General features: G+C 44.3%; 1 long non-coding RNA gene across 1 annotated transcript; it reads left to right on the forward strand.

The window, feature by feature from the left end:
• Positions 1–22,607: 22,607 nt before the first annotated feature.
• LOC129868900 (uncharacterized) lies at positions 22,608–24,056 on the forward strand. The gene is made up of 3 exons (XR_008761834.1): positions 22,608–22,774; positions 22,909–23,020; positions 23,279–24,056. It is a non-coding gene; the product is annotated as an uncharacterized LOC129868900 (long non-coding RNA).
• The last annotated feature ends 339 nt before the right edge of the window (positions 24,057–24,395 follow it).

The following is a 24,395-nucleotide window of genomic DNA, read 5'->3' on the forward strand; positions in this document are numbered from 1 at the left end:
TTACTCTGGTCGCATACCGAACAGGATGAAACATAAACCCTAACGTCTCTCGCCAAGGTAGGCCACCAATACCTCCCCCGAAGGCTCCCCACTGTCCTCTTCACCCCAGGGTGACCCGAGGAGGGTAGAACGTGAGCCCACCGAATCAATTTGTCCCGAACACCAAGCAGCACGTACTTCCGCCCCACCGGACACTGAGGAGGAACGGGTTCCGCCCGTAACGCCCGCTCGATGTCCGAGTCCACTTCCCACACCACTGGTGCTATCAGCCTTGAGGCGGGAAGGATGGGAGTGGGTTCGGTGGGCCGATCGTCCGAGTCGTAAAAACGGGACAGTGCATCCGCCTTTACGTTCTGGGAGCCCGGTCTATACGTTAACGTAAACTGGAATCGGGTAAAGAACATGGCCCACCTTGCCTGACGTGGGTTCAGTCTCCTAGCTGCCCGAATATACTCCAGATTCTGGTGGTCGGTCCAGATGAGAAAAGGGTGCTTAGCCCCCTCAAGCCAGTGTCTCCACACCTTCAGGGCACTGACCACTGCTAACAACTCCCGGTCCCCCACATCATAGTAACACTCCGCTGGGCTGAGTTTCTTCGAGAAGAAAGCACAGGGGTGGAGTTTTGGTGGCGTACCAGAGCGCTGTGATAGCACGGCCCCTACCCCAGCCTCGGACGCGTCCACCTCCACTATGAATGCTAGAGAGGGATCCGGATGCACCAACACGGGCGCATCCGTGAACAGAGCCTTCAACCTGTTGAAAGCTCCGTCCGCTTTTGCTGACCACTGCAACCGCACCGGACCCCCCTTCAGCAGTGAGGTAATGGGAGCTGCTACCTGGCCAAAACCCCGGATAAACCTCCGGTAGTAGTTGGCAAAACCCCAAAACCGCTGCACCTCTTTTACCGTGGTCGGAGTCGGCCAATTACGCACGGCCTTAATGCGGTCACTCCCTACCACCACACCCGAGGTGGAAATGCGATAACCCAGAAAAGAGACGGCTCGTTTGGAGAACACACACTTCTCAGCCTTGACATATAGGTCATGCTCCAGCAGTCTACCAAGCACCTTGCGTACCAGAGACACATGCGCGGCGTGAGTGGCTGAGTAGATCAGAATGTCATCGATATAAACAACCACTCCCTGCCCGTGCAGGTCCCTGAGAATATCGTCTACAAAGGATTGGAAAACGGCTGGAGCATTCTTTAACACATACGGCATGACGCAGTACTCATAATGGCCCGATGTGGTACTAAATGCGGTTTTCCACTCGTCTCCTTTCCGAATACGCACCAGACTATACGCGCTCCTGAGATCCAATTTTGTGAAGAACCGCGCTCCGTGAAATGATTCCATTGCCGTAGCAATGAGAGGTAGTGGGTAACTAAACCCCACGGTGATGGCATTTAGACCTCTATAATCAATACACGGACGCAAACCTCCCTCCTTTTTCTTCACAAAAAATAAACTTGAGGAGGCGGGTGAGATGGAGGACCGAATGTACCCCTGTCCCAGAGACTCAGTGACATATGTCTCCATAGCCACCGTCTCCTCTTGGGACAATGGGTACACGTGACTCTTGGGAAGCGCAGCGTCTACCTGGAGATCTATCGCACAATCCCTTCCCGGTCGATGAAGTGGTAATTTAGTCGCTTTCTTTTTACTGAAAGCGATTGCCAAATCGGCATACTCGGGGGGAATGCACACCGTGAAACCCTGGTCTGGACTTTCCACCGACGTGGCACCGATGGAAACTCCCAAACACCTTCCAGAATACTCCTTTGACCACCCCTGGAGAACCCCGTCTCCACGAAGTTTTAGGATTGTGCCGGGCCAGCCAGGGAATCCCTAGCACCACTGGAAACGCAGGCGAATCAATAATATAAAAGCTGATACGCTCCTTATGATTCCCCTGCGTCACCATGTCCAGGGGGACCGTGGTCTCCCTGACCACCCCTGACCCTAATGGCCGGCTATCTAGGGAGTGCACGGGAAAGGGAGAATCTATCGGCACAAGCGGAAGCCTTAACCTAAGAGCGAGCCCGCGATCCATAAAGTTCCCAGCTGCGCCTGAATCGACTAGCGCCCTATGTTGGGAAGAGGGAAAAAATGTAAGAAAAAAAATCAAGACAAACATGTGACTAACAGGGGGTTCTGGGTGAGTTTGGTGCTGACTCACCTGGGGTGATCGAGAAGCGTTCCGCCTGCCATCTCGACTCCCAGACGGACCCCCCCAGCACCGATCGGCCGTGTGTCCTCTCCGACCACAGCTGGTGCAGGGAGAGCCTCCTCCTCCGGTACCCCTCGGCACAGCCCCTCCCAACTCCATCGGAATAGGAGCGGAGGGGCTGGGTGGTGGAACGTACAGGACCCTCTCAGAACGCCCGCGGGCAGCCAGCAGATTGTCCAGACAGATGGACATGTCAATCAGCTCATCCAGGGAAAGAGCGGTGTCCCGACATGCTAGCTCCCTGCGGACGTCCTCCCGGAGACTACACTGTTAGTGATCAATAAGGGCCCTGTCGTTCCACCCAGATCCTGCAGCCAGGGTCCGGAACTCCAGCGCGTAATCCTGGGCACTCCTCTTCTCCTGCCTAAGGTGGAACAGTCGTTCTCCCGCCGCTCGGCCCTCTGGAGGATGGTCAAATACAGCCCAAAAACGGCGGGTGAACTCTGGGTAATGCTCCTTCGCTGAGTCTGGGTCATTCCAGAATGCGTTCGCCCACTCCAGAGCACGACCCGTGAGGCAGGAGACGAGGACACTCACCCTCTCCACTCCCGAGGGAGTGGGTCTTACGGTGGCAAGGTACAGTTCCAGTTGGAGTAGCAACCCCTGGCACCCTGCCGCCGATCCATCATAATCCCTCGGGAGTGTCAGACGGAGAGCGCTGGAGCCGAGGGATGGAGAGTCCTGGGCTGGAGGAGCCGAAGGTGGAGAGAGGAGACCACTCCTCTCCCATCGGTCCATTCGCTCCATCATCGAATCCATCGCTGATCCAATACGGTGGAGAACGGTGGTATGATGGAGCACCCGTTCCTCCATCGATGGGAGAGGGTTGGCCGCTGCTCCTGCTGACTCCATTTAGTGGTGCGGGATTCTGTAAGGCCTGGGTGTCGGAGTGTGAAGTCAAGCGCAGGAAACAGCAGGTGCAATAACAAATGTTCTTTAATGAACACGGAGAAACTAGGCCACCCTACTAACCCACTGGGTGTACTCCTTAAACAACCCCAGACACGGGGGAAAACGAACATAGTCCAGCAAACACGATGCACGAAACAAACACCACTACTTACTAACAAACAATCCCGCACAAAGAAACGTGCGGGCCGGCTGACTAATAAGCCCCACTAATTACACCCTAATACAAAACAGGTGAACCCAATAAACACATAGGGAGGGGGAGAAAAGGATCAGTGGCAGCTAATAGGCCGGTGACGACGACCGCCGAACGCCACCCGAACGGGAAGGAGAGCCTGCCTCGGTCGAAGTCGTGACAGGCTAGTTAACTACATTAGCTAAGGTTGGCTAGCTAGCCCACAAAGGACTTATTGGCTCAATGTTTTCCCCATACAAAACACAGAAATTGTTTTGTTCCATGAGTGCATCTGTTGTACATGGCTAATCAAATTACCTGTGAAGTCAGTTAGAAATGTCAGTAGGGATGGAAATTAAGCTAGCCTGAGGCAAGTACTTTTCAAAATGGGCTAGTAGACAAGGTGCCAAACTAGCCTGACACAGCATACCATCTACTGCATCTTGCCTATGCCGTTTGGCCATCGCTCATCCATATACACTGCTCAAAAAAATAAAGGGAACACTTAAACAACACAATGTAACTCCAAGTCAATCACACTTCTGTGAAATCAAACTGTCCACTTAGGAAGCAACACTGATTGACAATAAATTTCAAATGCTGTTGTGCAAATGGAATAGACAAAAGGTGGAAATTATAGGCAATTAGCAAGACACCCCCCAAAACAGGAGTGGTTCTGCAGGTGGTGACCACAGACCACTTCTCAGTTCCTATGCTTCCTGGCTGATGTTTTGGTCACTTTTGAATGCTGGCGGTGCTCTCACTCTAGTGGTAGCATGAGACGGAGTCTACAACCCACACAAGTGGCTCAGGTAGTGCAGTTCATCCAGGATGGCACATCAATGCAAACTGTGGCAAAAAGGTTTGCTGTGTCTTTCAGCGTAGTGTCCAGAGCATGCAGGCGCTACCAGGAGACAGGCCAGTACATCAGGAGACGTGGAGGAGGCCGTAGGAGGGCAACAACCCAGCAGCAGGACCGGTACCTCCGCCTTAGTGCAAGGAGGTGCACTGCCAGAGCCCTGCAAAATGACCTCCAGCAGGCCACAAATGTGCATGTGTCAGCATATGGTCTCACAAGGGGTCTGAGGATCTCATCTCGGTACCTAATGGCAGTCAGGCTACCTCTGGCGAGCACATGGAGGGCTGTGCGGCCCCACAAAGAAATGCCACCCCACACCATGACTGACCCATCGCCAAACCGGTCATGCTGGAGGATGTTGCAGGCAGCAGAACGCTCTCCACAGCGTCTCCAGACTCTGTCACGTCTGTCACACGTGCTCATGTGCTCAGTGTGAACCTGCTTTCATCTGTGAAGAGCACAGGGCGCCAGTGGCGAATTTGCCAATCTTGGTGTTCTCTGGCAAATGCAAAACGTCCTGCACGGGGTTGGGCTGTAAGCACAACCCCCACCTGTGGACGTTGGGCCCTCATACCACCCTCATGGAGTCTGTTTCTGACCGTTTGAGCAGACACATGCACATTTGTGGCCTGCTGGAGGTCATTTTGCAGGGCGCTGGCAGTGCACCTCCTTGCACAAAGGCGGAGGTAGCGGTTCTGCTGCTGGGTTGTTGCCCTCCTACGGCCTCCTCCACGTCTCCTGATGTACTGGCCTGTCTCCTGGTAGCGCCTGCATGCTCTGGACAATACGCTGACAGACACAGCAAACCTTTTTGCCACAGTTTGCATTGATGTGCCATCCTGGATGAACTGCACTACCTGAGCCACTTGTGTGGGTTGTAGACTCCGTCTCATGCTACCACTAGAGTGAGAGCACTGCCAGCATTCAAAAGTGACCAAAACATCAGCCAGGAAGCATAGGAACTGAGAAGTGGTCTGTGGTCACCACCTGCAGAATCACTCCTGTTTTGGGGGGTGTCTTGCTAATTGCCTATAATTTCCACCTTTTGTCTATTCCATTTGCACAACAGCATGTGAAATTTATTGTCAATCAGTGTTGCTTCCTAAGTGGACAGTTTGATTTCACAGAAGTGTGATTGACTTGGAGTTACATTGTGTTGTTTAAGTGTTCCCTTTATTTTTTTGAGCAGTGTATTTATATGTACATATAAACACGTAATCTAACAATTCATTCCTTTACATTCATTCCTTTACACTTGTGTGTAAAAGGTAGTTGTTGTGAAATTGTTAGATTACTTGTTAGATATTACTGCATGGTCGAAACTAGAAGCACAAGCATTTCGCTACACTCGCACTAACATCTGCTAACCACTTTGGTCGCTTTGAGGTCAATACAGTGCCAACAACACGGCCCGCTACCAAAACCTGCGGACTCTCCTTCACCGAAGCCTACGTGAGTAAAGCATTTAAACGTGTTAACCCTCGCAAGGCTGCCGGCCCAGACGGCATCCCTAGCCGCGTCCTCAGAGCATGCGCAGACCAGCTGGCTGGTGTGTTTACGGACCTATTCAATCAATCCTTATCCCAGTCTGCTTTTCCCACATGCTTCAAGAGGGCCACCCTTGTTCCAGTTCCCAAGAAAGCTAAGGTAACTGAGCTAAATGGCTATCGCCCCGTAGCTCTCACCTCCGTCATCATGAAGTGCTTTGAGAGACTAGTCAAGGATCATATCACCTCCACCCTACCTGACACCCTAGACCCACTCCAATTTGCTTACCGTCCCAAAAGGTCCACAGACGACGCAATCGCAATCACACTGCACACTGCCCTAACCCCACCTGGACAAGACAAATACCTATTTAAGAATGCTGTTCATCGACTACAGCTCAGCATTTAACACTATAGTACCCTCCAAACTCATCATTAAGTCTCGACCCCGCCCTGTGCAACTGGGTCCTAGACTTTCTGACGGGCCGCCCCCAGGGGGTGAGGGTAGGAAACAACATCTCCACCCCACTGATCCTCAACACTGGGGCCCCACAAGGGTGTGTTCTCAGCCCTCTCCTGTACTCCCTGTTCACCCATAACTACGTGGCCATGCACGCCTCCAACTCAATCATCAAGTTTGCAGATGACACTACATTGGTAGGCTTGATTACCAACAACGACAAGACGACCTACAGGGAGGAGGTGAGGGCCCTTGGAGTGTGGCGACAGGAAAATAACATCACACTCAACATCAAAGGAGATGATCGTGGACTTCAGGAAACAGCAGAGGGTGCACCCCCCTATCCACATCAACGGGACAGTAGTGGAGAAGGTGGAATGTTTTAAGTTCCTCGGCATACACATCACGGACAAACTGAAATGGTCCACCCACACAGACAGATTGGTGAAGAAGGCGCAGCAGCGCCCCTTCAACCTCAGGAGGCTGAAGAAATTCTGCTTGTCACCAAAAACACTCACAAACTTTTACAGATGCACAATCGAGAGCATCCTGTTGGGCTGTATCACCGCCTGGTACGGCAACTGCTCCGCCCACAACCGTAAGGCTCTCTAGAGGGTAGTGAGGTCTGCACAACGCATAATCGGGGGCAAACTACTTGTTCTCCAGGACACCTACACCACCAGATGTCACAGGAAGGCCAAAAAGATCATCAAGGACAACAACCACCCGAGCCACTGCCCGTTCACCCCGCTATCATACAGAAGGCGAGGTCAGTACAGGTGCATCAAAGCCTGGACCGAGAGACTGAAAAACAGCTTTTATCTCAAGGCCATCAGACTGTTAAACAGCCATCACTAACATTGAGTGGCTGCTGCCAACACACTGACTCAATATCTAGCCACTTTAATGATTAAAAATTGGATGTAATAAATGTATCACTAGTCACTTTAAATAATGCCACTTTATATAATGTCTACACACCCTACATTACTCATCTCATATGTATATACTGTACTCTATACCATCTACTGCATCTTGCCTATGCTGTTCGGCCATCGCTCATCCATGTATATTTTTATGTACATATTCTTATTCATTCCTTTGCACTTGTGTGTATAGATAGTTGTGAAATTGTTAGATTACTTGTTAGATATTACTGCATGGTCAGAACTAGAAGCACAAGCATTTTGCTACACTCGCATAACATCTGCTAACCATGTGTATGTGACAAATAAAATTTTATTTTATTTTTAACCATGTGTATGTGACCAATAAAATTTGATTTTTGATTTGATTTGAAATGACTAGTAGAAAATATGCCAAACTAGCCTGACACAGCAGTGAAATGGCTAGTAGAAAATATGCCAAACTAGCCTGACACAGCAGTGAAATTTAGCATTTGCAAACATCGCATGCCACAGATTTAGGACCTGAATGTTACCTGGGCTGGTAGAATTTGTGGTCTGCTGGCTAGTGCCCAAAATGATTATGTTCCATCCTTGCATGTCACTCCTTTTCAGTGACCTCACAGCTGAGGGTTTTAACTTTCCTCTTGAGAATTAGAATCATAAGTACAGCCTTATAGCTCATCACAATACTTCCTCTTTGGGCAAATAGTACCCTAGACTGTCCTGATCATCTAGTTGAGCATTCCAGATAATTCTTCCATTCCAGCAGAAATGTCCCATCCACATAGTAGGATTTTAGATGTGCAGATTCTATTTTACCATTACTATAGTCAAGTCTGTGGGTTATGGTATTTAAATATCGATGTTAACATTTTAGTAATCAACCTAGCTAGCTAGTAAAAGTAACTTATTTTTGTCTTTCAGCCGGCCATACTGGAAACCCAGTGACAAAACAAGGAACTTCAGCTGCCAAATTCCGTTAGAAAAAATGTAGCTCATCCACCATGTCAGAACAGGAAGATCCAGACACATCCACCATGGCAGAAGAGAAAGATCCAGACTCATCCACCATGGCAGACAATGAAGTTCCAGGCACCCCGGACACTAAAGAACGTAAGAAACTTGCAGGAAATCACACACAGAACGAGCAGTATGGCTGGTGGCATTGTCATGCTGGAGGGTCATGTCAGGATGAGCCTGCAGTAAGGGTATCACATGAGGGAAGAGGATGTCTTCCCTGTAACGCACAGCGTTGGGATTGCCTGCAATGACAACAAGCTCAGTCCGAGGATGCTGTGGCACACCGCCCCAGACCATGATGGACCCTCCACCTCCAAATCAATCCCGCTCCAGAGTACAGGCCTCGGTGTAACGGTCATTCCTTCGACGATAACTGCGAATCCGACCATCACCCCTGGTGAGACAAAACCACGACTCGTCAGTGAAGAGCACTTTTTGCCAGTCCTGTCTGGTCCAGCAACGGTGGGTTTGTGCCCATAGGTGATGTTGTTGCTGGTGATGTCTGGTGAGGATCTGCCTTACAACAGGCCTAGAAGCCCTCAGTCCAGCCTCTCTGGGCATCTTTCTTTTGGTGTTTTTCAGAGTCAGTAGAAAGGCCTCTTTAGTGTCCTAAAATTTTGTAACGGTGCCTACCATCTGTAAGCTGTTAGTGTCTTAATGACCGTTCCACAGTTGCATGTTCATTAATTGTTTATGGTTCATTGAACAAGCATGGGAAACAGTGTTTAAACCCTTTATAATGAAGATCTGTGAAGTTATTTTGATTTTTACGAATTATCTTTCAAAGATAGAGTCCTGAAAAGGGATGTTTATTTTTTTATGAGTTTAGTACCCATTAATCTAGTGGTCAAGCAGGGAAATGGTTCCAATCGTTTTTCCACCATTCATTTATCCCAGGGGGGATTTTAGATACACTTAAAAGAAGGGCTGTGTTTCGAGTACGCTTACCCTGGCATGACATTTTGATAACCATGTAAAACTCTCTAGGACAAGGGAACTTTTATCAATATATTCGCCTGTATTTACCCCCCCAAAATGAAATGCTAATTAGCTGCTAATATGTTCGAAGGGGGGCCTTCACAGGGTTCCTACTACTGTATCTCTGTCTAGATGGGAGGGCGAAGTATGAGAGAGTGGAAGTGTGTATGTGTTTGTATTTATCTTTTGATATACTGGTCAGTATCAGAATCCATATTTCATCAATTTACAGTTATGATATTTTCCTCATTACACCCTGATCTGTTATTCTTAATCTTAAGTAGTTGTGTGAATGAGAGTATGTGATGCCATTTTGTTGTATTATCATTTTGTTCTCTTTTTGTTCCCTCTATCTCTGATCACAGATTTGCACCTGTGACAGGGGGGAAGTGTATTTATTTTGGCGCTACGGGGTGCGGCTTCAAGTCTACTCGGTTCTGTGCCTGGGAGAGCCCTTCTGTATTGCCATCTGTACTATGATTTATTTGTTATTTTCAGCCTGAGGGATGTAAGAATATACATTAAATCTCCCTTTACTTTTCGCATGATACAACGTGATCCTGAGTTTCATTCAATACATTCCAGGCAACAGCCGGTCTGTGACAATGTAGCTATCATAAAGAACTACAAATGCCATGAAGATCTGGACAAGACTGCCGAATCGAGGCAAAGTTAAGAATCCCTCTGGATTAACTATCTAATGTTAGCTAAATGTAGTAATGAATAAATTGGCAACATTTCTTTAAATAAACAATTCTGGGAACTGTCTTGTGCAAGTTTTAAATTGACACAATACCTGTTAGCAAATGTGTTAGCTAGAGATGATGTGCAGGAGCCTGCAGGGATTTGTAGTCTCGCATGATGTTTACTTTGATGCTAATTAGCATTTTCGAATTTGAGAGTAAATAGAGGCAAATGTATTTCTAAAATTCACATTGTGTGAGATAGATTTGCATGGTTATCAAAACGTCACACCTGGGTAAGCCTACAGTACATGAAACACAGCCCTTATTTTAAGTGTTTCTAAAATCCCCTATGTGATAAATATATGGTGGGAAAATGATTGGAACCATTTCCCTGCTTGACCTCTATGTTTTGTGGGTATTATGACACCTCCAAAATGGGGGCTCTATTGCATGAGCAAACCCTGAGTAGAGACAGAAGTAATGTGGTCGAGCGAGCATTGGACAGGCCAGTCGAGAGTGCAAATTGAACTTGAGAGCTTGCAAGAATAATTTTGAGTGAGAGGAACATAATTGTCACAAATAAAATAAAAAGTATTAAACAGTACATATAGAACTGTAAGCAAAGAAACGTGTAAAACATTTATTTGAACACATTAAATTGTCCACCAGCAAGTCACTTGTCAATGTCAAGTTTTCGCTCTCAATTTCTCAATTTGTTCTCTCTGAAGTTTTGGAACCTTATGGTTTGGATTTCAGGCTGATGGGGGGCTTAAAGGCGGGTGCTTGTATAAAAACCTTAGATTAGTCACTTTCACTGGAGTGATGGACCAACGAATACATTTATGTCATTGCCCAGTCCAGTGTTGTGATTGGCTATTACGAGCCTTCTGTTTGTGATGCATTGCAGAGTTGCTGTTTAGCAAGCTAGCCGGCTTGAGTAAGAAAGCGCCGAAAGACTTGGGAAACCCAGCAGCTTAATAACCAAATAATTTGGGAAATTTGAATAGGTAAACTATACCTTGAGTTGAGTGGAATCTACTTGCTAAAGTTAGCTAGGTAATTAGTTGTTAGCCAGGAACGTTTCTCTGTAAAACGAAAAGCAGACAGTCAGCTTTAGCAAACACCAAAAAGAGTCCAATAATTGCAGGCAGGAAGCAATATTTAGGGTATTAATCCCAAGGACGGACACACACACACACACACACACACAGGGAATTTTTATTATGTGACGACACGAAAGAGAGAATCTGCTACCTGCTAGAGTTCCAGTACAAAATAATAGAATGTAAACTGACATGATAAACCAGCGAAACTCAGGTTAACATGTCAAAACCAGCTTTCTTCACCAAATACATTTGCATGTACAGGAATTTGACTCTGTGAAATGGTGCTGTCAAATGTATGCAGAATTTCCACAGATCCACATACACTGTACACTAAGCTACATTATAAATCACAAAGGAAGTCTCATCAGATCAGATATTATCAGCAAGCCAGAGCAAAGATAAGTGATAAATGTATCATTCAATTTAAGTTTCCACCGAAAAACAATGACATGAGCTCTGTCCCAATTAATCTCTGTTCAGCTCCTCGCTTCCGCTCTACTTGCATCCTTCTCAAAACCCATTGGACTAGGTCTGAGGCGAGGAACCTTGGGTTGTCTCATCCTATGGAGTTTTAGTAGGTGCTGTGGTCAGTCCTGCATCCTTAGCTCTGTCTATGAATTTGAGTGGTTAAATTTCTCCAGCCCCATCCTTCAGGTTTTTACCGAAACAGGGGCGGGGAGTATGCTTTGTTGTTTCAACTCCTGATTGCCACTTTAAGAAACACATAAATGACGGGCCTCCCGGGTGGCGCAGTGGTCTAGGTCACTGCATCGCAGTGCTAGCTGTGCCACCAGAGACTCTGGGTTCGCAGCCGGCCGCGACCGGGAGGTCCGTGGGGCGACGCACAATTGGCCTAGCGTCGTCCGGGTTAGGGAGGGTTTGGCCGGAAGGGATATCCTTGTCTCATCGCGCACTAGTGACTCCTGTGGCGGGCCAGGTGCAGTGCACTCTAACCAGGTCACCAGGTGCACAGTGTTTCCTCTGACACATTGGTGCGGCTGGCTTCTGGGTTGGATGCGCGCTGTGTTAAGAAGCAGTATGGCTTAGTTGGGTTGTGTTTCGGAGGACGCATGGCTTTCAACCTTCGTCTCTCCCGTACAGCCCGTACAGGAGTTGTAGCGATGAGACAAGATAGTAACTACTAACAACTGGATACCATGAAATTGGGAAGAAAAAGGGGGTAAAATGTAAAAAAAAAAAGAAACACATAAATGAGCATACAAGTATGTTTAATCATACATGACTTAAGAGTGCAGTGCCATATCTTTAGCTCCCAGGTGTGCCAGAGCTGACACACTAAAGATGAAGTTGCATCAGATGCCTTGACCACCCTCTGGCTGTTCTCCAGAGGTGTCCCAGGAACTGTTTGTGGCCACGTCACCTCCCTCAGAACCAGGGAAGATCTTCAACATCTTAAAAAAAGAGGGCAGAACAATACAGGAGATAGAAATACATTTAGTATTTAGTCAAAGTCCCAACTTAAAATCATTGTACAATCCATACACATTGGTAAAAAGGTAAACAAAAGTAGGGCACTGGAGTTTGAGGAAGGTGGAGGAATACATACTGTATGTGCTAAGTTGTGTAAGTCATAAAATGAGTTGGTGACTCACTGGTCCAAATTTGGCATCCTCTGTCTCATTGGTGGAGTGGTCCATGGCGTAGAAGCCTGACTCCACCTAGTCAAACATGTTCTCTCTACACACACTGACCAGTCTCCTGAGAACAACTGCAGTGCGAGAAATGTCAGAGTTCACTTTGGAGTTTAAACGTTTTAACGTCTTAATGTTGCATTCAAAGTAACAGTCCATTTAAAGACTGCTGTGGTTGTATATAAAGAGGCAACTAAGGACAATTTAGCCAAATGAGAACACAGGATGTGGGACTGAGCCGAACTGTAGGGCTATTCCACACTAACAGAGTGATGCTGACAGATTTTTCACTTTAAAAAGTGTATGTCAAACAAAAACCAATGGTTTTAACGTGAAACAAACCCGCAAAACACCAGTCTCAACGTCAACAGTGAAGAGGCTCTGTGATGTTGGCATTCTAGGCAGAGTTCCTCTGTCCAGTGTCTGTGTTCTTTTGCCCATCTAAATCTTTTCTTTTTATTGGCCAGTCTGAGATATGGCTTTTCTTTGCAACTCTGCCTAGAAGGCCAGCATCCCGGAGTCGCCTCTTCACTGTTGACATTGAGACTGGTGTTTTGCGGATACTATTTAATGAAGCTGCCAGTTGAGGACTTGTGAGGCATCTGTTTCTCAAACTAGACACTCTAATGTACTTGTCCTCTTGCTCAGTTGTGCACTGGGGCCTCCCACTCCTCTTTCTACTCTGGTTGGAGACAGTTTGCGCTGTTCTGTGAAGGGAGTAGTTTTCTTCAGTTTCAGTTTCTTGGCAATTTATCACATGGAAGAGCCTTAACTTCACAGAACAAGAATAGACTGTCGAGTTTCAGAAGAAAGTTCTTTGTTTCTGGCCATTTTGAGCCTGTAATCGAACCCACAAATGCTGATGCTCCAGATACTCAACTAGTCTAAAGAAGGCCAGTTTTATTGCTTCTTTAATCAGAACATCAGATTTCAACTGTGCTAACATAATTGCAAAAGGGTTTTCTAATGATCAATTAGCCTTTAAAATTATAAACTTGGATTAGCTAACACAATGTGCCATTGGAACACAGGAGTGATGGTTGCTGGTAATGGGTCTCTGTATGTCTATGTAGATATTCCATTTAAAAAAAAATCTTTAAAAATCAGCCGTTTCGAGCTACAATAGTCATTTACAACATTAACAATGTCTACACTGTATTTCTGATCAATTTTGTGTTATTTTAAGGGACAACATTTTTAGCTTTTCTTTCAAAAACAAGGACATTTCGAAGTGACCCCAAACTTTTGAATGGTAGTGTGTATATATATATATATTTATATATATATATATATTATTATTAAAAAATACTTCACTCATATGAAGAGTGGAGAAGCCTGTCTATGCTTAACATTGTGTGTGAATAGAGTGAAATCAATATTTAAAGAAATCGTAACCATTCTTTGCATAACGCTCAGCCCTGCTATAGTCGTTCACTAAACTACAGAGTATGTTGTCCATTGAAGTAGTTGTCTTTGGCTCTTTTAATATCAGATTCAGAATGAATAATAACAAGGTTTGTGGTAGTTTGAAAGGGTTTGCTCCACCGTAGGCCAGGAGTGTTTCCCCAGCCCTATAGTCATAGCACAGATGAAAGTGGGAAGCTTATCTATAATAATAATAACCTTTTGTCATAGCCTACGAATAGGACCCCGAGTTTTATCTTACAAGGCCATGAGATCAGGAAAAACGCCAGGTCCCAGAAAAGACATGTACAAATTCTGCCACACAACTTGTGAACCTGTTGTGCCACCTCTGATTTCATGTATGGATTATAGATTTCTCTGACCTATTTGAAAAGCAGTTATCACTGCTCGACTTCTCAAGGCCCTCCAGTGTTGTTGCATTTCACAGCACAACTCTTCCTCCTGGAGTCGTCTAACGCCTTCCCCGTTGTAAGAAAATCAACAGATTCTGTATTTCATTAAACAATTCATTAGTATTAAAGACACTCCCTAAAATGAGTGGGCCTGCAGCAAAAATGAATTCAAATAATAGAGCAGACTATTTGTGTAACCAAATGCAGGGAGCCTACTGACTTTCACTTAAAGTAGTTCATAATTGGGTCAGGCTTAACATGGGATCTAGTAAACATATTGACAGTGAAACATGTTGGTGAGAACTGCTAAAGATAAAACTGAGAAAACACATCTTCAGTTAAATGGAAAATGTAACACATGCATGAACTTGCCAATGGGAAGCAGATGTTTCATTCTGGAAAAGGCCATTGACTGAGCCAATTCTCAGAGACGGTTCTGCACACAGGACATTGTACTCCTGAACAGCCACAGCTAACGTCTTCTCCTCCCAAATATTTAGCCGCATTTTATTTTGCATCTTGTTTAAGACAAAGAAAAAAAACATGGTATATATATATATATATATATAGTTTTTAAAATTTAACTAGGTAAGTCAGTTAAGAACAAATTCTTATTTACAATGACGGCTTAGGAACAGTGGGTTAACTGCTTTGTTCAGGGGCAGAACAACAGATTTTTACCTTGTTAGCTCGGGGATTCAATCTAGCAACCTTTCAGTTACTGGCCTAAAGCTCTAACCACTAGGCGTCCTGCCACCCCATATACATTATATGCAAAAAAAAAGAAACTAACACCAGCTTTAATCTCAAATACTGAGTTGACAAATCATTAGGAATACCTTATATTGAGTTGCACCCCTTTTGCCCTCTGAACAGACTCAATTCGTCAGGGCATGGACTCTACAAGGTGTCGAAAGTGTTCCATAGGGATGCTGGCCCATGTTGACTTCAATGCTTCCCACAGTTGTGTCAAGTTGGCTGGATGTCCTTTGGGTGGAGGAACATTCTTGATACATACAGGAAACTGTTGAGTGTGAAAAACCCAGCAGCATTGCATTTCTTGACACACTCAAACCATTGTGCCTGGCACCTACTACAATACCCAGATCAAAGGCAGTTAAATAGTTTGTTTTGCCCATTCACCCTCTGAATGGCGCACATACACATTCCATATCTCAATTGTCCCAAGGCTTAAAAGTCCTTCTTTAACCTGTCTCCTCCCTTCATCTACACTGATTGAAGTGGATTTAACAAGTGACATGAATAAGGGATCATAGCTTTCACTTGGTTAGTCTATGTCATGGGAAGAGCAGGCGTTCCTAAAGTTTTGTACACTCAGTGTAAGGCATGTACTCTGGTAAATTGGAATGACCCCTTTTATACTCCTCACAAACAGTTTCTTAAAAACTTTCAAGGCGAGACCTGGAATCAATTAGTATTTTTGTTTTTGCTTGAGTGGTGTAGTTTGCAATTCTGGGACTATACTATTTTAACCCAGAAGCCACTAAAACTTGTTCATATCGGAACAAATACTAATTTCCTGTATCTGATGGTAGAGATGCTGTGTCCATGTCACGTCTACTCCCGGTACTAACCACCGGTCCTAGCAATCCATCATTATGTACACCTGGCATCCCTCATTACCCACACCTGCGCCCCATCATGAGATTACTCCCCCTTTATCTAGCACTCCCTAGCATCACTGCTCAGGCAGTATTGGTTATGTTTCCTTGTCAGATGGTTAGCTTGTTTTGTAGCATTCTACGGTCGTCATCATTATTATTAAACTACTTGCACCTGCTTGTCTCCCTGAGTCAATATTACAGTCCAATGTTTGATGCCAACAGTAAGCCCCTCTATTTTCCTCTGTAAGTCCTGTAGAGGGCCATCAACGTCTTCAGTTGATTCTACCAAGACAAATGTAATAGCCAATGACAACAGTGCACAGGAAGATACAATTGACAGCATTCATAATTTAACAGGATTAATATTTTACCTTTAGCCCACTGAACATCTAAGAGCCCGTTTTTGTAGATCTTCTACAGCCAACTGGGTATTCAGGGCTTGAAGGCTGCCCTATTCATGTAGATCCTTGTGTCTGAGGATCAGATACAAAGGAGGGGCGTTGAGGGTTAAAATTTCAAGACACATTCTATAATATGTGCATACCATACAGTGGGCCACCAGAAATGTAAACAATCCGAGGAAAGGACATTAGAATATGGAAAAAGAATTTGGTTTATACGTACTGTAAAATTACTTAAACATGAATTTAATCTATACATAGTTTGTTTGCATACTGTCCTTAAGACAAGTGTTTGAGTAATGATCAGTCATCATTTTCAAAGTTGAGATTTATTTAAATCAATGGAATTCTTCAGGCAGATACATTGACATTATACATTAGGCAGCTAACTAGTGTCCTGCCTACCAGAATCAATATCAATTATACATAGAGGATTATATCTTCCGGTATCTTTGTGCTAAAGTATGGCCCATGTTCTGCAGCTTCCTGTTCCAACCCATCAGCAGGGTCAGCATGTCTGTGCGGGCTTGAAAAAAGCAATATAAACTGGGCCGTCGATCCAATCTTAATTGAGGGTGTAAAAACACTTTAAACCTGCTTTTGACATGTACTTGGTAGTAATAGCAATCCTTGACAGGAAGCTATTGATTGAGCTGCTCCACCTCGCCTTTGGCGGATCTGGTTCCTTCCTCATATGACCCACCACATTTGACCTAGATTTAACAAAGAATTAATTAAACCCTTTAAAGTATAAAAAAAACCTTGCATGCACTCGACAAACATAACATTATCAACAAACTTAAATCAATTCAAACAAGTATTTTCACTTCAGAGGAACAACTTAATTTTATTACATGCCCACTTTTAACAGAAAGTATTATGACTGCAGTTACCTCACATTTCCATCTATGTGCTTTGGAATGCATGACGGACAAGGGCTGCATATTTTGATGGTCCTGTAGCTCTGAGCACCTTTGGGCCACCTGCTGGATTTTTATACACACTCTGAGCGCCAATCCCCCCTTTCCAGACGCCTATAAAGATCCCCCAGACCCCCCAAGCAACCCCAACCAATCAACCCTAACCAGCACTCCGGCCTTTCCATAGGACCCCACTCTTCCACGCCCCTCAGACTACCCTACCCACCCCAACCACTCAGAACCATGCCAGCCCACACCCCACCTTGCCGCCTCCAAGCGACCCCAACCATCACTCAATTCCAATTTTATTTAAAATTCCAATTCAATTCTTGAATTCAACAATCTTCAATTTATGGAATTGGATCTGAATTGGAATTAGACGGTTTGGACTTTTTAAATTGGAATTTGAATGTAAAAATTAATATTTAGAATAAAATAGAAATGTTGTATTTTTATATTTCCCAGTTAAAGGAATGAATGTAAATATTATCTAACATTGACTGCAGGATATGTTAAAAAATATTAAAACTTGAAATTCCTACTCACAACTAAAGCTCGCCTCGCAAACAGTGATATTAAGCTACAGTATAGGTATTTGTATTTACATTAGGCTATAGCCTACAAATAGCTATACCACATAGTCCTAGGCCTATTAGGCTATACACCTCCTCTTTCCGACAGATAAGATCTAAACCAGGCAAGAACTTATCCACGTAGACCACTTTGGGTTTCCGATCTCTCCGAAAGAATGTGGTGATCGATTGTGTCAAAAGAGGCACTAAAGTCTAGGAGCACAAGGATAGACACAGAGCCTTGGTCTGATGCCGTTAAAGGGTAATTTACCACCTTAATGAGTGCGGTCTCAATACAATTATAGGGTTAGAGAGTGCTTCGGGATGATAGTCATTTAGGCAGGTTACCTTTTAGTTCTTAGGAACAGGGAAAATGGTGATCTGCTTGAAATCTGTTGGGATTACAGCCTGGAACAATAAGATGTTGAAAATGTCAGTGAAGACACTTGCCAGCTAGTCTGCTCATGCTCTAAGAACGCGCCCTGGTATTCCGTCTGGCTCAGCGGCCTTGCAGAGCTGGTGTTGTAGGATTCTATCTTGGTCCTATATCAACCCTTTCCATGTATGATGGCTCGTCGGCGTAAGCGTCAATGTCCGTGTCCTCTTCTTTGAATGCGGTAGCTCTAGCCTTTAGCCCGGCGCTGATACTGCCCATTATCCATGTCTTTTGGCTTTGGTACATACGTACGGTCACTGTGGGGACATTATCGTCAATGCACCCGTGACCGATGTGGTAAACTCCTCAATGTTATCAGTACAGTACAGTACAGACTTCTGTACTGGTACATCCTGTTTGAGTATTTGCTTGTAAACAGGAAGCAGGAGGATGGAGTCATGGTCTGATTTGCGTTTATGCGTTTCTGTGGGTCGAGTAAAAGTGTTAGCGCCTCTTGTGGCGCAGGAGACTTGTTGGTAAAAGTGGGGTAAAAACGCATTTCAGTCTCTCCGCATTAAAGTCTCCACCCACTAGAAATGCTGCCTCTGGGTGAGCTTTTTCCTTTTGGATAATCGCTCTGAACAGTAAAGCTCATTGAGTGCCTGCTTAGTGCCATTCTCATTTTCTGGTGGGATGTAGACAGCAGTGATACTTACAGATGAAAACTCACTTGGTAGATAAAAAGGTCTTGAAGCGGACCATCTTCATCTTTGAAACGCATGTATTTCGACTATCTGGATATCTGGGGAGGGGGGGGAGACAATTCAAATAGTGAAATTATTTCAAATGGCCATCCCTAGTTTCTTTCTTTAATCTCTCTTTACCCTCCTTCATTCCATCCTTGACTGTTGTGGTAACCTCCTCTGTCTGTGTGTGTCATTGGTCTCCAGCTGGACCTGAAGGATGTGGAGAGGAAGATAGCCCAGCAAGCTGCCAAGCTGCAGGGAGTGGACCTGAGCCGCACCATTCAGCAGGTCAACCAGGAGAAACAGGAGACCCAGCACCACCTGGACACAAGTACGACCTGCCTGGGGCTAATGTTACACTGGGGCCTCCTCAGCAAGACCTGTTGAGCAACTGTAAAATGCCAGACTGGAAGTTGGATTTCCTTATAGTTAATCAACTTTAGCTGTTAGTGAAGGGAATTGTTGTTCCTTCATGTACATATTACATCTATGATGACATTCCATAGCCTATAGATCAATTCAGTGTAGGTGAAGCGGACATCAGTCGGTCATGGTCACGTGATGAACTCAATCATCAAGTTTGCGGACGACACTACAGTGGTAGGCTTGATTACCAACAACAACGAGACGGCCTACAGGGAGGAGGTGAGGGCCCTCGGAGTGTGGTGTCAGGATAATAACCTCACACTCAACGTCAACAAAACAAAGGAGATGATTGTGGACTTCAGGAAACAGCAGAAGGAGCACCCCCCTATCCAGATCGATGGGACAGTAGTGGAGAAGGTGGAAAGTTTTAAGTTCCTCGGTGTACACATCACGGACAAACTGAATTGGTCCACCCACACAGACAGCGTTGTGAAGAAGGCGCAGCAGCGCCTCTTCAACCTCAGGAGGCTGAAGAAATTCGGCTTGTCACCAAAAGCACTCACAAACTTCTACAGATGCACAATCGAGAGCATCTTGTCGGGCTGTATCACCGCCTGGTACAGCAACTGCTCCGCCCACAACCGTAAGGCTTTCCAGAGGGTAATGAGGTCTGCACAACGCATCACTGGGGGCAAACTACCTGCCCTCCAAGACACCTACACCACCCGATGTCACAGGAAGGCCATAAAGATCATCAAGGACAACAACCACCCGAGCCACTGCCTGTTCACCCCGCTATCATCCAGAAGGCGAGGTCAGTACAGGTGCATCAAAGCAGGGACCGAGAGACTGAAAAACAGCTTCTATCTCAAGGTCATCAGACTGTTAAACAGCCACCACTAACATTTAGTGGCCGCTGCCAACATACTGACTCAACTCCAGCCACTTTAATAATGGGAATTGATGGAAATTATGTAAAAATGTATCACTAGCCACTTTAAACAATGCCACTTAATATGTTTATATACCCTACATTACTCATCTCATATGTATATGTATATACTGTACTCTATATCATCTACTGCATCTTGCCATCTTTATGTAATACATGTATCACTAGCCACTTTAAACTATGCCACTTTATGTTTATATTTTACCCTACATTACTCATCTCATATGTATATACTGTACTCTATACCATCTACTGCATCTTGCCTATGCCGTTCTGTACCATCACTCATTCATATATCTTTATGTACATATATGTACTATATGTACATATTCTTTATCCCTTTACACTTGTGTGTATAAGGTAGTAGTTGTGGAATTGTTAGGTTAGATTACTTGTTGGTTATTACTGCATTGTCGGAACTAGAAGCACAAGCATTTCGCTACACTCGCATTAACATCTGCTAACCATGTGTATGTGACAAATAACATTTGATTTGAAACTGACTGTTAGAACTGATAAGGCTCCATGGATTGATGAAGAATTGAAAACCTGTATGGTTGAAAGATATTGGGCAAAAGGAGTGGCTAATAAGTCTGGCTGTACATTTGGCTGGCTTACTTACAGAAAATTGAGAAATGATGTGACTAAACTCAACAAAAAGAAGAAGAAACTTTATTATCAAGCCGAAATCAATGGTATAAAGAATGATGGGAAAAAAACTTTGGCGTACTTTAAATGAAATTATGGGCAGAAAGACAAATTCAACTTCATCTTTCATCGAATCAGATGGCTTATTCATCACAAAACCATTTGATGTTGAAAATTATTTTAATGATTATTTCATTGGCAAAGTGGGCAATCTTAGGCAGGAAATTCCCACAACAAACAGTGAGCAATTATATTCATGCATAAAAATACAAATAATGAAAGAAAAGCAGTGCAAGTTTGAATTTTGTAAAGTTAGTGAGAGAGAGGTGGAACATTTTTTTGTTAACAATCAATACTGACAAACCTGGCATTGATAACTTAGATGGAAAGCTACTGAGGATGGTGGCTGACTCTATAGCCACTCCTATCTGTCATATTTTTAATCTGAGCCTAGAGGAAAGTCTTTATCCTCAGGCCTGGAGGGAAGCTAAAGTAATTCCTCTACCCAAGAGTGGTAAAGCGGACTTTACTGGTTCTAACAGCAGACCTATAAGCTTGCTGCCAGCTCTTAGCAAACTGTTGGAATTTTTGGGGGACCAAATACAATGCTATTTCTCTGTAAACAAATTAAGTGCTAGACCTCAGCTGAATCTGGTAATGAATGGTGTGGCTGTTGAACAAGTTGAGGAGACTAAATGACTTGGTGTTACCTTAGATTGTAAACTGTCATGGTCAAAACATATAGATTAAATAGTTGCAAAGATGGGGAGCGGTCTAGCTGTAATAAAGAGATGCTCTGCTTTTTTGACACCACACTCCAAAAAGCAAGTTTTGCAGGCACTAGTTTTGTATAATCTTGATCATTGTCCAGTGCTGCAAGGAAATACCTAGTTAAGCTGCAGCTGGCCCAGAACAGAGCGGCACGTTTTGCTCTTAATTGTAATCAAAGGGCTGATATAAATACTATGCATGCCTGTGCATGAATGAAAATTGTTTGCATAGTCAATTTACACACAGCTCCGACACACTCTAATGTCACTATGGGTCTTTTCATAGTCCCCAAATCCAGAACAAATTCAAGAAAACGTACAGTATTATATAGAGCCCTTATTGCATGGAACTTCCTTCCATCTCATATTGCTCAAATAAACAGCAAACCTGCTTTCAAAAAACAGAAAAAGCAACACCTCGTGGCACAACGCCTCTCCCCTATTTGACCTATAGTTTGTGTGTATGCACTGATATGTAGGCTTTGTGTACCTTTTTAAAAATGTATGTAGTTTTGTCCTTGAGCTGTTCTTGTCTAGTGATGTTCTGTATTATGTATTATGTGTCATGTTTTGTGTGGACCCCAGGAAGAGTAGCTGCTGCTTTGCAACAGCTAATGGGGATCCTAATAAAATACCAAATACCAAAACAACTTGGAAGATGGTGATTAGCGAAGCTTCTGCGGTGATGTTCAAAATTTACGTAAGTTGTTTTTCTTCTCCTCAAAATGCAAATGATGATTTCATCCTAACGTTACATCTTTGAAAACAGGCATTTAATTCAGTGGCAAACATGGCAAGAGAAATGCCGCAAAAAAAGGTTTTGAGTAAGTCATGTGGCCATAGTTAGCTCTCTTGCCACTGCGCTATGCACTGCCACTAACTATAGCTAATATTAGTGACGCGGTAGTCTACATTCCTATCTTCCACAGCGGTGCTGGTCCCACCACTTCTCTTTTCTTGCAGCTCTCCCGATTTGTCACGTTGGTTTATCTGTGTTGAGCTGATTGTAATGTTCATGCTATGCAATATTAGTTTCTACCTGAACGGTTACAGCCTGAATGGGTCCAGCTAGCTAGTTTCATTGCACATAACCTGTTAAGGTGAAAGTAATGGTAAGCTGCACTCATTACTGTTTCTCCTTGGCACTCCAATTCGGTAAAGTACGTTTCAGTCTAGCTATCTACATACACTTCACACAAGTCTACTTGTTTTGGTTAATGTTGTACTTTGTCTTATGCCTTTCCAGGATCGACCTGTACGTGAAGAAGTGTGAGTTGGAGGAGTGTGAGTTGGAGGAGCAGCTGTCGCCTGCATGGGTGAAAAATAAGTGGGAGAGGAGCCATAAGCAAAAATACACGGTACGCTGCTGTATGTTATCTTGACATTTATTGCTGTGCTGTACTTGGCTAATAAAGCACCCCTGTTCTCTGAGAGCAACACCACTTTCCCATCTATTTCCTATGCTTCACTGGCACATTCATGTAATCGTGCAGATTTACATGTTAGAAAGGTACAAGCATTCCAGAGAAATGTACTGCAATTGTCATTATACATTTTACAGACCTTTACATGTAGTATGTTTGATGCTGAAAGCTATCCTTTTCCATATTTTTCAGCAATTGAAAGCTCCCCCCACCGGAGTCATCACGGAGGGTGGGGGTATGTGGTGATGGATGAGGTGCTGCAAGGCCTGCCACTCCATCACCCCACCGGTCATCATCTCCTCTCCCTTCCAGAAGGGTCCAGATGTGGAGGTGGGAGAAGGTGGCTGCCAGGGTGGCACGCCTTATGGCCATTTTAAAGGTTAGATTATTAAAAATGTGTTTTATTTTGTATGCATTTTATTTATAGCTATTAATTTTTTACTGTTTTTGGTGAAGTGTTTTTTTTAAAACCCAAAGTGGATGTCACGATCGTCTTCGTGAGAAAGAGAGGACCAAGGCGCAGCGTGTGCAAAATACATCTCTTTATTTTGGAAGAGAGAAAAAACACGAAACAAACACTATACACAAACTAACAAAACAACAAACGACCGTGAAGCTAAATAACGTAAGTGCACAGACAAGCAACAAACGTTCAACATAGACAACACCCCACAAAAGCCTACTGCCTATGGCTGCCTTAAATATGGCTCCCAATCAGAGACAATGAATGACAGCTGTCTCTGATTGAGAACCAATCTAGGCAGCCATAGACATAACTAGACAACACTACTCTACTCTGCCCCATACACATACAACACCCCTAGACATTACAAAACACATACCTTCCCCATGTCACACCCTGACCTAACTAAAAAACATAAAGAAAACAAAGAATACTAAGGCCAGGGCGTGACAGTGGATTTCTGTTTTGTCATTGAAGTGTTTCTTGTTTGTAATAAACATTTTTATTTGACACCGTTGCATCTACTATTTGTGTATTTTACTTTCAACATTTCAACATTCAAAAATGCACTCCCACATCTGCGCTACTGTATCTTGCTGCAGGTGCATGGTAGCAATTAGATAAGTTGAAAGAAAAAAGAAACCCACACACGACTCTTGCTAGTATTACTTTTTTATTTAAGCTTATGTGTCAGCCTCTTGGCCTTCGTCAGAGCTTTTTGCTCTACTAAACTATCTTTAATATAATAATTGATTACATATCTATAGCGCTTTTCATAACAATCTCAAAGTACATCAAATGCAAAAAACAAACCTGGCAATACATCATCTTGAGTAGCCTAGCTTT

The sequence above is a fragment of the Salvelinus fontinalis genome, chromosome 2 (genome assembly GCF_029448725.1).
Source record: "Salvelinus fontinalis isolate EN_2023a chromosome 2, ASM2944872v1, whole genome shotgun sequence".
Lineage (NCBI taxonomy): Eukaryota > Metazoa > Chordata > Actinopteri > Salmoniformes > Salmonidae > Salvelinus > Salvelinus fontinalis.